Here is a 15208-nt window from a genome sequence, read left to right as displayed (position 1 = left end):
TATGCACCTAATATAAGAGCACCTAAATACATAAAACAAATGCTAACAGACATAAAGGGAGAAATCAATGGGAACAGAATAATAGTAGGAGACTTTAACACCCTACTCACATCAATGGACAGATCTTCTAGACAGAGAATCAATAAAGCAACAGAGATCCAAAATGATACAATAAAACTGTTAGACTTAATTAATATTAAGACATTACATCCAGAAAAACCAGAATAAACATTCTTTTCAAGCGCACGTGGAACATTCTTTAGGATTGATCATATACTAGGGCACAAAATAAGGCTCAACAAATTTAAGAGTATAGAAATTATTTCATGCATCTTCTCTGACCACAGCAGCATGAAACTAGAAATCAATGACAGGAAAAGAAATGAGAAAAAAATGATTATGTGGAAACAAAACAACAAGTTACTACAAAACCAGTGGGTCAACAATGAAATCAAAGAGGAAATTGAAAGATACCTTGAGACAAATGCAATGAAAGCAGAGCCATACAAAATCTATGGGATGCAGAAAAAGCAGTTCTTAAAGAGAAGTTTAGAGTGATACAGACCTTCCTCAATAAACAAGTAAAATCTCAAATAAATAACCTAACTTACCACCTAAGAGAATTAGAAAAAGAAGAACAAACAAACCATATATGACAAGCCCACAGCCAACATCGTTCTCAACAGTGAAAAGCTGAAACCATTTCCTCTAAAATCAGGAAGAAGACAAAGTTGTCCACTCTCACCACTATTATTCAACATAGTTTTGGAAGTTTTTGTTTTGTTTTGTTTTGTTTTTCTGAATGCGGGCCTCTCACTGTTGTGGCCTCTCCTGCTGTGGAGCACAGGCTCCAGTCGCACAGCCTCAGTGGCCATGGCTAACGGGCCCAGCCGCTCCACGGCATGTGGGATCTTCCCAGACTGGGGCACAAACCTGTGTCCCCTGCATTGGCAGGTGGACTCTCAACCACTGTGCCACCAGAGAAGCCCAGTTTTGGAAGTTTTAACTACAGCAATCAGAGAAGAAAAAGAAATAAAAGGAATCCGAATCAGAAAAGAAGTAAAATTGTCACTGTTTGCAGATGTCATGATGCTATATATAGAGAATCCTAAAGATGCTACCAGAAAACTACTAGAGCTAATCAATGAATTTGGCAAAGTAGCAGGATACAAAATTAATGCACAGAAATCTCTTGCATTCCTATACACTAATGATGAAACACCTGAAAGAGAAATTAAGGAAACACTCCCGTTTACCATTGCAACAAAAAGAATAAAATACCTAGGAATAAACCTACCTAAGGAGACAAAAGACCTGTATGCAGAAAACTATAAGGCACTGATGAAAGAAATTAAAGGTGGTAGAACCAGATGGAGAGATATACCATGTTCTCGGATTGGCAGAATCAACATTGTGAAAATGACTATACTACCCAAAGCAATCTACAGATTCAATGCAATCCCTGTCAAACTACCACTGGCATTTTTCACAGAACTAGAACAAAAAATTTCACAATTTGTATGGAAACACAAAAGACCCCGAATAGCCAAAGCAATATTGAGAAAGAAAAACGGAGCTGGAGGAATCAGGCTCCCTGACCTCAGGCTATACTACAAAGCTACAGTAATCAAGACAGTACGGTACTGGCACAAAAACAGAAATACAGATCAATGGAACACTATAGAAAACCCAGAGATACACCCACACACGTATGGTCACCTTATCTTTGATAAAGGAGGCAAGAATATACAATTGAGAAAAGACAGCCTCAATAAGTGGTGCTGGGAAAACTGGACAGCTACATGTGAAAGAATGAAATTAGAACCCTCCCTAACACCATATTCAAAAATACACTTAAAATGGATTAAATACCTAAACATAAGGCCAGACACTATAAAACTCTTAGAGGAAAACATAAGCAGAACACTCTATGACATAAATCACAGCAAGATCCTTTTTGACCCACCTCCTAGAGAAATGGAAATAAAAACAAAAATAAACAAATGGGACCTAATGAAACTTAAAAGCTTTTGCACAGTAAAGGAAACCATAAACAAGACAAAAAGGCAACCCTCAGAGTGGGAGAACATATTTGCAAATGAAGCAACTGACAAAGGATTAATCTCCAAAATTTACAAGCAGCTCATGCAGCTCAATATAAAAAAAAACACAACCCAATCCATAAATGGGCAGAAGACCTAAATAGACATTTCTCCGAAGAAGATATACAGATTGCTAACACACACATGAGAGAATGCTCAACATCACTAATCATTAGAGAAATACAAATCAAAACTACAATGAGGTATCATCTCACTCTCGTCAGAATGGCCATCATCAAAAAATCTAGAAACAATAAATGCTGGAGAGGGTGTGGAGAAAAGAGTACCTTCTTGCACTATTGGTGGGAATGTAATTTGATACAGCCACTATGGAGAACAGTATGGAGGTTCCTTTGAAAACGAAAAATAGAACTACCATATGACACAGCAATCCCATTACTGGGCATATATCCTGAGAAAACCATAATTCAAATAGAGTCACGTACCACAATGTTCATTGCAGCCCTCCTTCAATACCCAGGGCATGGAAGCAAACTATGTGTCCATTGACAGATGAATGGATAAAGAAGATGTGGCACATATATACAGTGGAATATTTCTCAGCCATAAAAATAAATGAAATCGAGTTATTTGTAGTGGTGTGGATGGACCTAGAGTCTGTCATACAGAGTGAAGTAAATCAGAAAGAGAAAAACAAATATTGTCTGCTAACACATATGTATGGAATCTAAAAAAAAAAAAATCTCAAGAACCCAGGGAAAGGACAGGAATAAAGACACAGATGTAGGGAATGGACTTGAGGACATGGGTAGTGGGAAGGGTAAGCTGAGGCAAAGTGAGAGAGTGGCAATGACATATATAGACTGCCAAATGTAAAATAGATAGCTAGTGGGAAGTAGCTACATAGCACAGGGGGATCAGCTTGGTGCTTTGTGACCACCTATAGGGGTGGGATAGGGAGGGTGGGAGGGAGATGCAAGAGGGAGGGGATATGGATATATATGTGTACGTATAGCTGATTCAATTTGTTATACAGCAGAAACTAACATAAAAATGTAAAGAAATTTTACTCCAATAAAGATGTTAAAAAAAAGGAACGAAAGAGGAGAAATCACTACTGATACTGCAGAAATACAAAAAACCAGAAGAGAATACTATGAAAAATGATATGTCAAGATATTGGACAACGTAGAAAAAATGGACAATTTTCTAGAAACATATGGCCTACCAAAACTGAATCAAGAAGAAATAGATAATTTGAACACACCAATTACTAGATTTGAAATAGAATTGTTAATTAAAAAAAAAACAACTCCCTAAAAATAAAAGTCCAGGACCAGATGGCTTCACAGGTGAATTTTACCAAACACACAAAGAAGAACTTATACCAATTCTTCTCAATCTCTTCCAAAAGATTGAATAGGAAGGAACACTCCCAAAGTCATTGATACCAAAACCAGATGAAGACACTACATAAAAAGAAAATTAGAGGCCAATATCTTTGATGAATAAGGATGCAAAAATTCTCAACAAAATATTAGCAAACCAAATCCAGCAACACATAAAAAAGAGCATACACCACAACCAAGTGGGATTCATCCCAAGTTCACAAGGATGGCTCAACACACACAAATCAATTAACATAATACACCACATCAACAAAAGAAATGACAAAACCACATGATCATCTCAATAGACACAGAAAAAGCATTTGATAAAATTCAACATCCATTCATGACAAACAATTTTACAGAAGTGGGTATAGAGGGAACATATCTCAACATAATAAAAGCTATCTATGACAAACCCACAGCCAATATAATACTCAACTGTGAAAAGCTAAAAGCCTTCCCACTAAAATATGGAATGAGACAAGGGTGCCCACTCTCACCACTTCTCTTCAACATAGTATTGGAAGTCCTAGCCACAGCAATCAAATAAGAAAAATCAATAAAATGTATCCAAATTTGGAAGGGAAGAGGAAAAATTGTCATTATATGCAGATGACATAATATTATACATAGAAAACCCTAAAGACTCCACACAAAATCTACTAGAACTCATAATGAAATCAGCAAAGTAGCAGGATACAAGATTAACATATAGAAGTTGCCTGCATTTCTTTATGTTAACAATGAAATATTAGAAAGGGAATGTAAAAAAAAACAATACCTTTAAAAATCACATCCAAAAAAATAAAATACTTAGGAATAAACCCGGCCAAGGAGGTGAAAGACTTATATGCTGAGAACTATAAAACATTAATAAAGGAAATTAAGATGAGTCAAAGAAATGGAAAGTAATCACATGCCCTTGTATTGGAAGAATTAATATTGTTCAAATGGCCATACTAACCAAAACAATCTACAGATTTAATGGGATCCCTATCAAATTACCCATGACATTTTTCACAGAACTAGAACCAATAATCGTAAAATTTATATGGAAGCATAAAAGACTCAGAATTGCCAAATCAATCCTGAGGAAAAAGAACAAAGCAGGAGGCATAACCCTTCCAGACTTCAGACAATATTACAAAGCTACAGTAATCAAAACAGCATGGTATTGGCACAAAAATAAACATATGGATCAAAGGAACAGGATAAAGAGTCCAGAAATAAACTCACACACCTATGGTCAATTAGTCTTCAACACAGGAGGCAAGAACATATAATTGGAAAAAAGACAGTCTCTTCAGCAAGTGGTGCTGTGAAAGCTGGACAGCTGCATGTAAATCAACGAAGTTAGAATACACCCTTACACCATACACAAAGATAAACTTAAAGTGATTTAAAGACTTAAACATGAGACATGATACCATAAAACTCCTAGAAGAGAACACAGGTAAAATATTCTCTGACATAAATTGTACAAATGTTTTCTTAGGTCAGTCTCCCAAGATAAGAGAAATAAAAGCAAAAATAAACAAATGGGACCTAATCAAACTTACAAGCTTTTGCACAGCAAAGGAAACCATAAACAAAACGAAAAGACAACATACAGACTGGGAGAAAATATTTGTAAATGATATGATTGACAAGGGCTTAATTTCCAAAATATAGAAACAGCCCATACAATTCAAAAACCAAAAAAAGAACAGAATCAAAAAATGGGTAGAAGGCCTAAACAGACATTTCTCCAAAGAAGAGATACAGATGGCCAACAGGCGCATGAGAAGATGCTCAACATCGGTAATTATTAGGGAAATGCAAATCAAAACTACAATGAGATCCTACCTCACACCAGTCTGAATGGCCATCATTAAAAATTCTACAAATAGCAAATGCTGGAGAGGGTGTGGAGAAAAGGGGACCCTCCTACACTGTTGGTGGGAATGTAAGTTGGTGCAGCCACTATGGAAAACAGTATAGATGTTCCTCAAAAAACCTAAAATAGAGTTATCATATTATCCAGCAATCCCACTCCTGGTAATATATCCAGACAAAACTATAGTCCAAAAGGTACATGCACCCCTATGTTCATAGCAGCACTATTCACAATAGCCAAGACATGGAAGCAACCTAAATGTCCATTGACAGATGAATGGATAAAGAAGGTGTAGTACACATATACTCTGGAATATTACTCAGCCATCAAAAAGAATGAAATAATGCCCTTTGCAGCTACATGGATGGACTAAGAGATTATCATACTAAGTGAAATAAGTCAGAAAGAGAAAGACAAATACCATACAATATTACTTATATGTGGAATCTAAAATATGACACAAATCAACGAATCTACAAAACAGAAACAGACTCACAGACATAGAGAAGGACTTGTGGTTGCCAAGGGGGAGGGCAGGTGGGGGAGGGATGGAGTGGGAGTTTGGGATTTGCAGATGCAAGCCAGTATAATAGAATGGGTAAACAACAAGGTCCTACTGTAGAGCACAGGGAACTATATTCAGTATCCTGTGATAAACCACAATGGAAAAGAATGTGAAAAAGAATGTATATCTATGTATAACTGAATCACTTCGCTGTTCAGCAGAAATTAGCACAACGTTGTAAATCAACTATATATTTTTAAAAAAGACAGATAACAGTGTCCTGCTTTCCAGAATCTTGTGGAATTAAAAGTGGAAGCAAAAGACCTGGTACAAAAGTGGGGGTGCTTCTGACAGACTTCCTCTCCTGAGAGGCAGGAGGTGATCCAAGGAGTGTCACCTGCCCAGGACATGGAGCTTCCCATTTTATCACAGAGAAAACAGCTGAAGTTTCCTGGCATTCATTTACTCAAGTCTTCCAACTTTTCTCATTTTTTGTGGCATGCTCATGTGCTATCAGAGTTGGGTTTTGTTTGATGGTCCAGTTTGAATGTCTCTTCCTTTTCATAGGCATGTTAGGACCACTCACATGTACTGATAAGACAGAAGGGTATGTTTGGTGTCAATCCTGTTTTACCATTTTATGCCATGCTTTCTATTTGTATTTTTTAAAGATTTATTTATTATTTATTTATTTTATGTATTTCTGGCTGCATTGGGTCTTAGTTGGGCCCCAGGATCTTTGTTGAGGCATGTGGGATCTTTTGTTGCGGTGTGCGGGCTTCTCTCTAGTTGTGGCTTGCAGGTTTTCTCTTCTCTAGTTGTGGCACATGGGCTATGTAGTTGTGGCGCGTGGGCTGTAGTTGAGGCGCACAAGCTCAGTAGTTGTGGCACATGGGCCCCGTTGCCCCGCGGCTTGTGGGATCTTAGTTCCCCGACCAGGGATTGAACCCTCATCCCCTGCACTGTAAGGTGGCTCCTCTACCACTGGGCCGCCAGGGAAGTCCCCATGCTTTCTCTTTGTAAATTTCCCAAAGCAGCTGTGCGCTTCAAGTTGTCCTTGCTGCTTTGTGTGTGCAGTGGTCACCTTCCCCGGTGTCCTCTGCGCTGCTTCCTCAGATGGCACGCATGGGTCTGTGCCCAACACATGTGAAATGTGAGTGGGTGGGCTCCTCTTCATCCCTTTTCCCCATCCCTCCCACCATGTGGGTCCAATCCGCGAGGCCACGTTCTCAGTATGTGTTTACACTGCCTCACATGCTTGGCTGCTAGCCCATGGTTTGGCTTTACTGATGTTTGATGCCTGGCTCCTAGCAGTGAAGCAACAATTCACAAGACCCCTAACGCCCAAGTTCCTTTCCCTTCTCCCAGTTCTTGACAGTTGTGAACCTTCTGCCTTGTCAGAGCGTTATACTGTTTCCTTTTTGCTCTACTTCAGAGTTAAACTCCACTGGGTACCCACTGCAGGTCCTTTGGCCCCAGCTTCTCTGGGCTTCTTTGGTGGCCGAAGTTTTTCCACTGGTGGCTGCACCATGTAGGGGTCACGGAAACCTACTGAGATGTAACTGACTTACAACACTGTGGAAAGTTTAAGGACCACATGTGTGGATTCAAGGCATTTACATATTTGCAAAATGAGGCCACCATAGTCTTAGCTAACACCTCTATCACCTCACATAATTATGTGAAATAAAATTCATATTTTATGGCAAGATAAGAAAAATTTGAACATAAAAACTCTTCTCTGCCCTTTGGCCTCCTCACTTCCCGCACCGTGCACTGTGTGTCTGCGTTAGGCATCGACCAGACCTCCCCCTCCCCCATCAGCAGGAATACCTGCTCAACCGTGAAGAGGAACTTTCTTCTAGCGACGACAAGACAACTCCTCAAATGGTAACATTCCTTCTTGATCTTGTAAGAGGTTCACATGACTCACCAGGATGACGCTTAGATCTGGATTATGTAAACTGTCAATAATACGTCATCTGACGTACAGCCTTCTGTCTCAACAAATTATAGAACTGTGCCTTGACTTCTAATGGGCAGAACAGTTCTCAGAGCTTTCTGAGATGCTCTTCCTGGGTTATAATCCTTGAATTCGGCTCGAATAAAAATTTCCACTTCTTTCTCAGATTGACTAATTAATTTTTCCTCGACAATTTTCATTGCTATTTTTTGTGGTGGGAACAATTAAGATCCAGTCTCTTAGCAATCCTCAAAATTATAACACATCATTGTTGCCTATAATCTCTATGCTGGGTATTAGATCTCCTGGATTTATTCACCTACTGGTTGCAAGTTTGTACCTTAAATAACATCTCCCCATTTCCCCCACCCCCCAGTCCCTGGCAACCACCTTTCTACTCTCTGCTTTTACAAATTTGGTTTGTAAAATGCCACGTATTGGTGAGATCATACAGTATTGGTCTTTCTCTGTCTGACTCGTCTCACTCAGCGTAATGCCTGCAAGGGCCATCCATGCTCCACGGATGGCAGGTGTCCTTCCTTCTTGCAGCTGAGCAGTATTCCAATGGACACACATGCCACCGCTTCCGTATCATTCATCTGCTGCTGGATGTGTTGTGGGCTGTGTCCACACCTTCAGGGGTCTTTATGCTTGGAGGACAGACCAGCATATATGAACTCCTAGACGCCCCCTCCCCTGAGTATCCTTCAGGTGCTGTTCACGGCTCAATGGTGCTGAATGTGGCTGCTGAGAAATCCAGGACCAGCCAGTCTTCTCTCTTATGGATGATTTGGTCGTCTTGAATGCTGCCTAAATTAATTCTTTCCAATTCTCTCCATCCTGAAGTAAGGTAATACTAGCCCTGAAACTGTTGTCGAACCCAAGTTTGTGTGCCCAATGCACAGTGAGACCAAGCAAACTGAAACACTGCAGTTTGGAGCAGAGAAAGATTTATTGCAGGGCTGTGCACGGGGACGAGGTGACTCGTGCTCAGAAAGCCCAAAGTCCCCACTGGTTCTTGGGGAAGCATTTCTATAGGCAAAATTTAGGGGAGGGCTGCAGGGTGTGTGGCTTTCTTCTGATTCGTTGGTGGTGAGGGAACAGGCTGGTGTTCCGGAGTCTGTGCTCAGCGTGGAGTTAGCATCCTCCACCTGGGTGGGGGCCTTAGTTCCTGCAGAAGAGCTCAAGGGTATATCGTTCTGTGTGTCCCTGGAGGAGGAGCCCAGGACCCTGTTGTTTCCTGACTGCTCTTCCTTGGTTCCTGCATTCTCTTACTTCCCTGGTTAGTAACTGAATCTGCCTTTTAGGGCTCAGGGAAGGCATAGGAGTCTGAAGCCTTTTCCCTACAAACCAGAAATGGGGGCACAGAAAAGGCTTTTGTACCTGGGACGGCCCCACAGGGTCCTGCTTGGTTTTAATCCCGCTTTTTCTGGATACTCATCAATCTTGAGGGGAGCAGGTGTTGGACAAGAAAGGGAACGATATTTTGGATAGAGAGCTTAATCGGTCTTAGGGGGACTCAGTTTCAAAACCACACCCTGTGCCTTAAACACTCAAGGCCCTTAGGTAGAAACCAAGTGATTAAGGGAGACCTTCAAGCTTGGTTTGCAGAACATGGGGGAAAGCAAACCGCAGATCTGGAAATCTGCTGACAGCCCCTCGGACGGAGCATCCTGAGGGGCTAGGATGACTGATGGTGAACTTTGGACATCGCAGGCCGAAAACCCACCACGCGTGACACATGGCTGCTCACGTAACCCCCAGATTGCACCTGCGACCCACAGAGAGCGTGCAGTGCGGCCACACCTGTGCAGAGAACCCGTGAAACTGACTTTTACTTTCCACCGGTTGTTTCGAGCACCTTCCCTCCCCCTCCCCACTTCTCACAAGCGATCGGAGACAAAGCTGAACACATTGCCTCCTGTCTCCTTGCTTGGCTGCCGGCTATAAAGCCTCTCTCTGCTTGGCCTTCCAAGGAACCCACTCGCTTGGTTCCATCCACATACTGGGTGGGACACGGGGGCTGGAGAAGATCCACCCGGAAAGGCGACTCCTGGGAAGCACTGAACTTCCTCCTATGTGGCCTCTGCCTGATGCCAGCTGCTTCGGGCCCAGTTATTTATTGATTGAAATGGAGCTGATGTGCAGCATTGTGTTAGTTCCAGGTGCACCACAGAGCGACTTGGCGTTCGTGTCCATTAAGGGTGATTGTGGTCCCCACGGCCAGACTGTTAACCGCGCCAGCACAAAGTTATTGCAATACTACTGCCTGTGTTCCTTGTGCTGACTTACTTATTGTGTAACGGGAGGTTTGTACCTCTAACTCCCCTTCGCCTGTTTGGCCCCCTCCCCACTCCCCTTCCCTCTGGCAACCACCTTTTTGTTCTCTGTATCTGAGTCTCTTTCATTTTATTATGTTTGTTCATTTGTTTTGTGTTTTTAGATTCCACGTATAAGTGAGATCATGTGGTATTTGTCTTTCTCTCTCTGACTTATTTCACTTAACATAAAACCCTCTAGGTCCATCCATGTTGTCACAAAAGATAAGGTTTTTTTTATGGCTGAGTAATATTTCACTGTATGTATACGTACCACGTCTTCTTTACCCATTCATCTGTCGATGCACATTTAGGTTGTTTCCATGTCTTGGCTATTGTGAATAGTGCTGCTGTGAACACTGGGGTGCAGATCTCTTTTCAAGTTAGTTTTGTTTTCTTTGTATGAATACCCAGAAATGGGGTTGCTGGGTCATTTGGTAGCTCTATTTTTAGTTTTTCGAGGAACGTCCATACTGTTTTCTACAGCGGCTGCACCAGTTTACATTCCCACTGACAGTGCGCGAGGGCTCCCTTTTCTCCACACCCTCGCCAACACTTGTTACCTGTGGTCCTTTTTGATGATAGCCATTCTGACAGGTATCAGGTGATATTTGCTCCTTAATATACATTTTGGATTCTGTGGGTTATATCAGCTTTCCTAATTTCATAAAAAATGCAAGTTTCCATTAAAAAATTCTACATTTTGCTTTTGCACAAATTCTGAGAACAAAAGGGGAAACTGCTGTGTGGGGAGGTGGGCCTGGAGGAGGTCTTGAACCCCCCAGGGGTTTCTGTGACTCAGCCCACCTCCTCACCTTCTCTGGCCTGCTCGGCAGCCGGAGGTGCCAGGCCGAGCACAGGCTGCTTATGGCTGTGGATGTGGTGTGGATCTCAAGGCCAGGCCGGTCCCACATTCTGGCCTCACTCCCTGGCAAGGAGTGGGGGGCTCTGGGGAACCCAGCCGAGGACACCCTGCTGCTCCTTCAGGCTCGGATGCAGTGGTCCTGGGGATGGCTGTGGCCCCCGGACTCTGTCTGCACCACTGTCGAGAGCTCTCCCCACACGTGGGCCTCTCTTCCCCTTTCCTGCTGGCTTTGCTCCTTCCGTGCTGTTGCGAGCACTTGCCCTAGAGGCTATAATGCGCCTGGTCACCCAGACCTGGCTGCCGTGTGTGGAGATGGCAGGTTCGTGTGCCCAGGCTGCGAGTGGCCCTCTCCCTTCCTTACACCACAGTGCCGGCTCTTAAGTTGTACTTGAAATGGTTATTTCTTTTGTGTCAGAGTCTTTCCATTTTTGTCTTGGTTGGATACTGTTTGTCTTTATTAAAATAAATAATTTTGATTTTAAATAGTCTACATTATACTTACTGAATATTGAATGTATGTGTATATATACACGTATTCATATATATTCGATATGTACAATATAGACTATTGAAGATAAAATTATATTTTATTATAACTAAACATATATATAGTTTATTCAGTTGGGAAGGGGACAATCTCCCAAGTTCATGCCTGTGGAAAGTATATTTGAATGCTAGTTGCTAGTTTTTTGGGCGTAAGAGTCTTGGATTCTATTTTCTCTCCAACAGGGTTTTATAGGCATTGATAAACGTTTTTTAAAGAAGTGGTGCCAGAATGTTCCCCTCTTACGCATGGTCTGATCCTGTGTAGGTGTTTGCTTGGCTTATTTTGAAGTCAAGTAACTCCAATAAAATCCATTTGTTTAGGATTGCTCTGGTTGTTTTTTTTCTGGGGATTTTAAGCAATTTCTGAAACGTTGTTTTGAGCTGCATCTCAGAATACTGGTTCTGGGTTCCTGGCTGCCTCTCCCTGCAATTGGCAGGTGGTGTGACCAGTGTCCAGTGTCACACTCCCGGGAGGATCTTTTCTGGGAGAGGTGAGAGCACTGTGGCCAGTGTGGGCAGGACATGTGATGGGCCTTAGGAGGGTGTGTGGGGTTTTCTCTGAGAAAGGAGGTGCTGCAGGGACCCGAGGCCGGGGGCCAGGTGAATGACTTGGAAGGCCCATTGTGCTGTTATGAGGAGCTGGGTGCAGGGGAGGTGTGGGGTGGACAGGCAGTCTGTTTGCAGACAGCCGTCCGGGTCCTCAGAAGGCGGCCAGCAGCGGGAATGGTGAGCTCTGCCCCGGCTGCCCGGGAGCACAGTGGGTAGATGTGTGGTGTCCAGTCCACCAGGTTCGGGGCTGGAGCTCTCTCTTTGGGACTAATCAGCCTGTAAATGGCATTAGAGTCAGAGGACCAGGGATGCCTGCAGAGAGGAAAGAGGGCACGTGCTGTCCTAGGCACGGCCTGGTCAGCATCGGGGACGAGAGAGGGAGTAGAGGGGACAAAGGGCACCTGCCACGGGGGATGGGGTCAGAGAGCAGATGTCATGGAGGCCGGGACCTAGCGGGCCGCAGGAGGGGTCACTTGTCTGCAGCTCATGTACTTGAACGTCCCAGAATCTTTTACCAAAACCATGACTTATTTGGGATCCAACTTGGATTTCAGAGGTTCAAGGGACCTCTGTGCTTTAGACCTATTTGTTCTGAGAAACTCTAGGGGTCTAATTCCGGAAGATGCCCGATGGGCATGCAGACAGAGGGAGCCAACACGAAGCGTTTATAAATGCAAAGGACCTGGCCGATGGGCAGTCGGCACCAATGCTAGCCTTGGATACAAAGAGCTGGAAACCGTTTCTGCAGCTCCAAGGACCTGCCGTGCCAGCCCGTCGGGACCTGAGGGCTGCGCACTCAGACACTTTGGCCAGGAGGCTAGACGTCGTCAGCACACTGGATGCCCTGGGCATCGGGGCAACTGAGCTGTGTACCAGAGGAGGGTCAAGTCATCGTGAGTCTGATGGCTGCCCACCTGCAGTCTTAGTGCTGCAGAGAGAGAAGGGGGTCCCCTGGGGCTGGCAGCACAGAAATGTGGGAAAAAGAAACAGAGAGGGTGAAATTGTCAGCATGGGACAGAAACACATCTTATTTTTATTAAATGTACATAATACCTGTCTAATTAACCCTATCGTATTTACTTTCTCCTTTGAAAAAGTCTTGCGTTTAGGTGTCTTAAGAACATACACTAATATAGCTTGCAAAATGTAAATAAAGCTCTAGAGAGTTAAACAAAACCGTTACAATAAACTGGTACATCAGAGGTCGGAAGAGATGTGATAAAAATACTGTTATGTTTTTATACATACCATTTGTTTAATTAGTCCTGCTATTACCACTAACTGGCACTAGTCCTAGTGTTTTGATTAAATAATAACATTCATTTAACAAAAGGGAAACAAATACCACATAATCTATAAGTTCAAATAGATGCCCACCCTTGTTTCTGTGTTACGGTGATAACAGGTGTGTGCATCCACAAGGACAGGAAGTCCCCTACATACGAACGAGCTCCGTTCCGAGAGCACATCCGTAAGTCCCACAGAGTTAGCCTAGGTACCCAACTAACACAATTGGCTGTATGCTGCTGCCTTTACGCTTGCCTCCAGACTCCCTGGGCTTGAAATCAGGACGCTGCACTGTATACAGTGCTATACAGTAGAGCGCACAAAAGCACAACCACTTCTGGGGGTGCACGCACGTGACATCGTGTGCCAGTCTCGTGAGCTAACTTACGGGATGGGACGTGAGCACGCACATTCCCGCCTTTGAAAGTCCACAGCTTGAAGGTTCGTACGTAGGGGACTTACTGTGCTCTCTCTTACGGAATCACGTTACCTTTTGCCTGGTGTGGCTGTGACCTTGTTGGCTGCCTGCAAGGGCGACCTCCCTGGGGCCCCGCACACGCGCAAGCACATTGTGGCTGAGGTGGCAGGGGTGGGGAACCCTTTTCTATTATCCTGGTCAACTAGAAGAGGGCCTCAGCCGGGCAAACAGGCACGGCCGCCTGGGACTGGGGAGGGTGGATGGGACGTAAAGTATAATTGCTGTGGGGATGGTGGCTGGGAAGCTCTTCAGTGGGATTCAGTCGGGGTGGGCAAAGCAGGAGCCCTGCTACTCTGGCAGACCCAGATAGAGCTTATTCCTCCTGTGTGACAACAGAGGAATCTCAAAACACTATCGCGGACCAAGGTTGTGTCTATATTTTAGGTCTGCTGTCTTTCATTGGTGTGCAAAGGGGCTGCTCATCTCCAGACGCTGCATCTGCATCCCAGGATGAGCAGAGAGCAAACCACACTCCGGAAGCCCTACCCTTGGACCCCAGCTGCACCTCACTATCAAGACGAGGGCCACGTGGCTGCCCTTAGCCGCCAAGGAGTCTGGGCTGCATTAGGAAGGGTGAGGGGAGGACGGGTATCGGGTGGGCACTGGGATAGTCTGCCCCAGAGACAGACAGAGCAGGATCTGGGGGTGGGGTGAGGACCCCTGGTGTGGACCACGCTGAGCCGGGGCGGGAGGGAGAGTAGCGTCGGCCTTTCTGGGTAGGGAGACCCCAGGACAGGGCTAGGGAGGGGAGCGGCAGTGGAGGGGGTTCAGGGAGAGAAAAGTGAGGACGTGAGGGGTGGCGAGGGTAAAGGTGAATGGCTGAGGGTCACGGGTGCTGTAGGCAAGGAGCTGGAGAGAGGGGAGTGGGCGGGCGAGGGTCGGATGATGCAAACAGCGATTCTGGGGACAGAGCGGTGGGTGCTGAGGGGTCCAGAGGTTGGCCTGGGGCAGGCAAGAGGGAGAGGAGGACAGGACTGGCGAGACGGGGCCAGGACCTGAGGGCGTACACGCGGGTGACAGGCAGGAGAGCAGAGCAGCAACCCTCCAGGGCCCAGGGAGGGGGCGGGCGACTGGCATGCACGTGTGAGCGTGTGTGCGGGTCTGTGTGTGTGTGCGTGCACGTGCATGTGAGTGTGAGAGTGACTGTGAGTGTTGCTCTGAGGCCGTGGCTTCCAGGGAGGGTGGGGCTCTTGGACAGGAGGGAAGGGGCAGCCGTGTGCCCTGGCTCCTCCGGGTGGGGGTCACTGCCTGGACTTCTGGGAGGTCGGCGTGCGGTTCCAGGCGAATGGTTGTGTGGCCAGGGAGGGAGATTTCGGGGCTTTGCTGTGGGGTGTGAAGTCTGGGTGGGGGCCGCGTCTTCTGGGGGG

Source organism: Neophocaena asiaeorientalis, unplaced genomic scaffold (genome assembly GCF_003031525.2).
Source record: "Neophocaena asiaeorientalis asiaeorientalis breed wild unplaced genomic scaffold, Neophocaena_asiaeorientalis_V1.1 scaffold969, whole genome shotgun sequence".
Lineage (NCBI taxonomy): Eukaryota > Metazoa > Chordata > Mammalia > Artiodactyla > Phocoenidae > Neophocaena > Neophocaena asiaeorientalis.
This window is presented reverse-complemented; position numbering follows the sequence as displayed.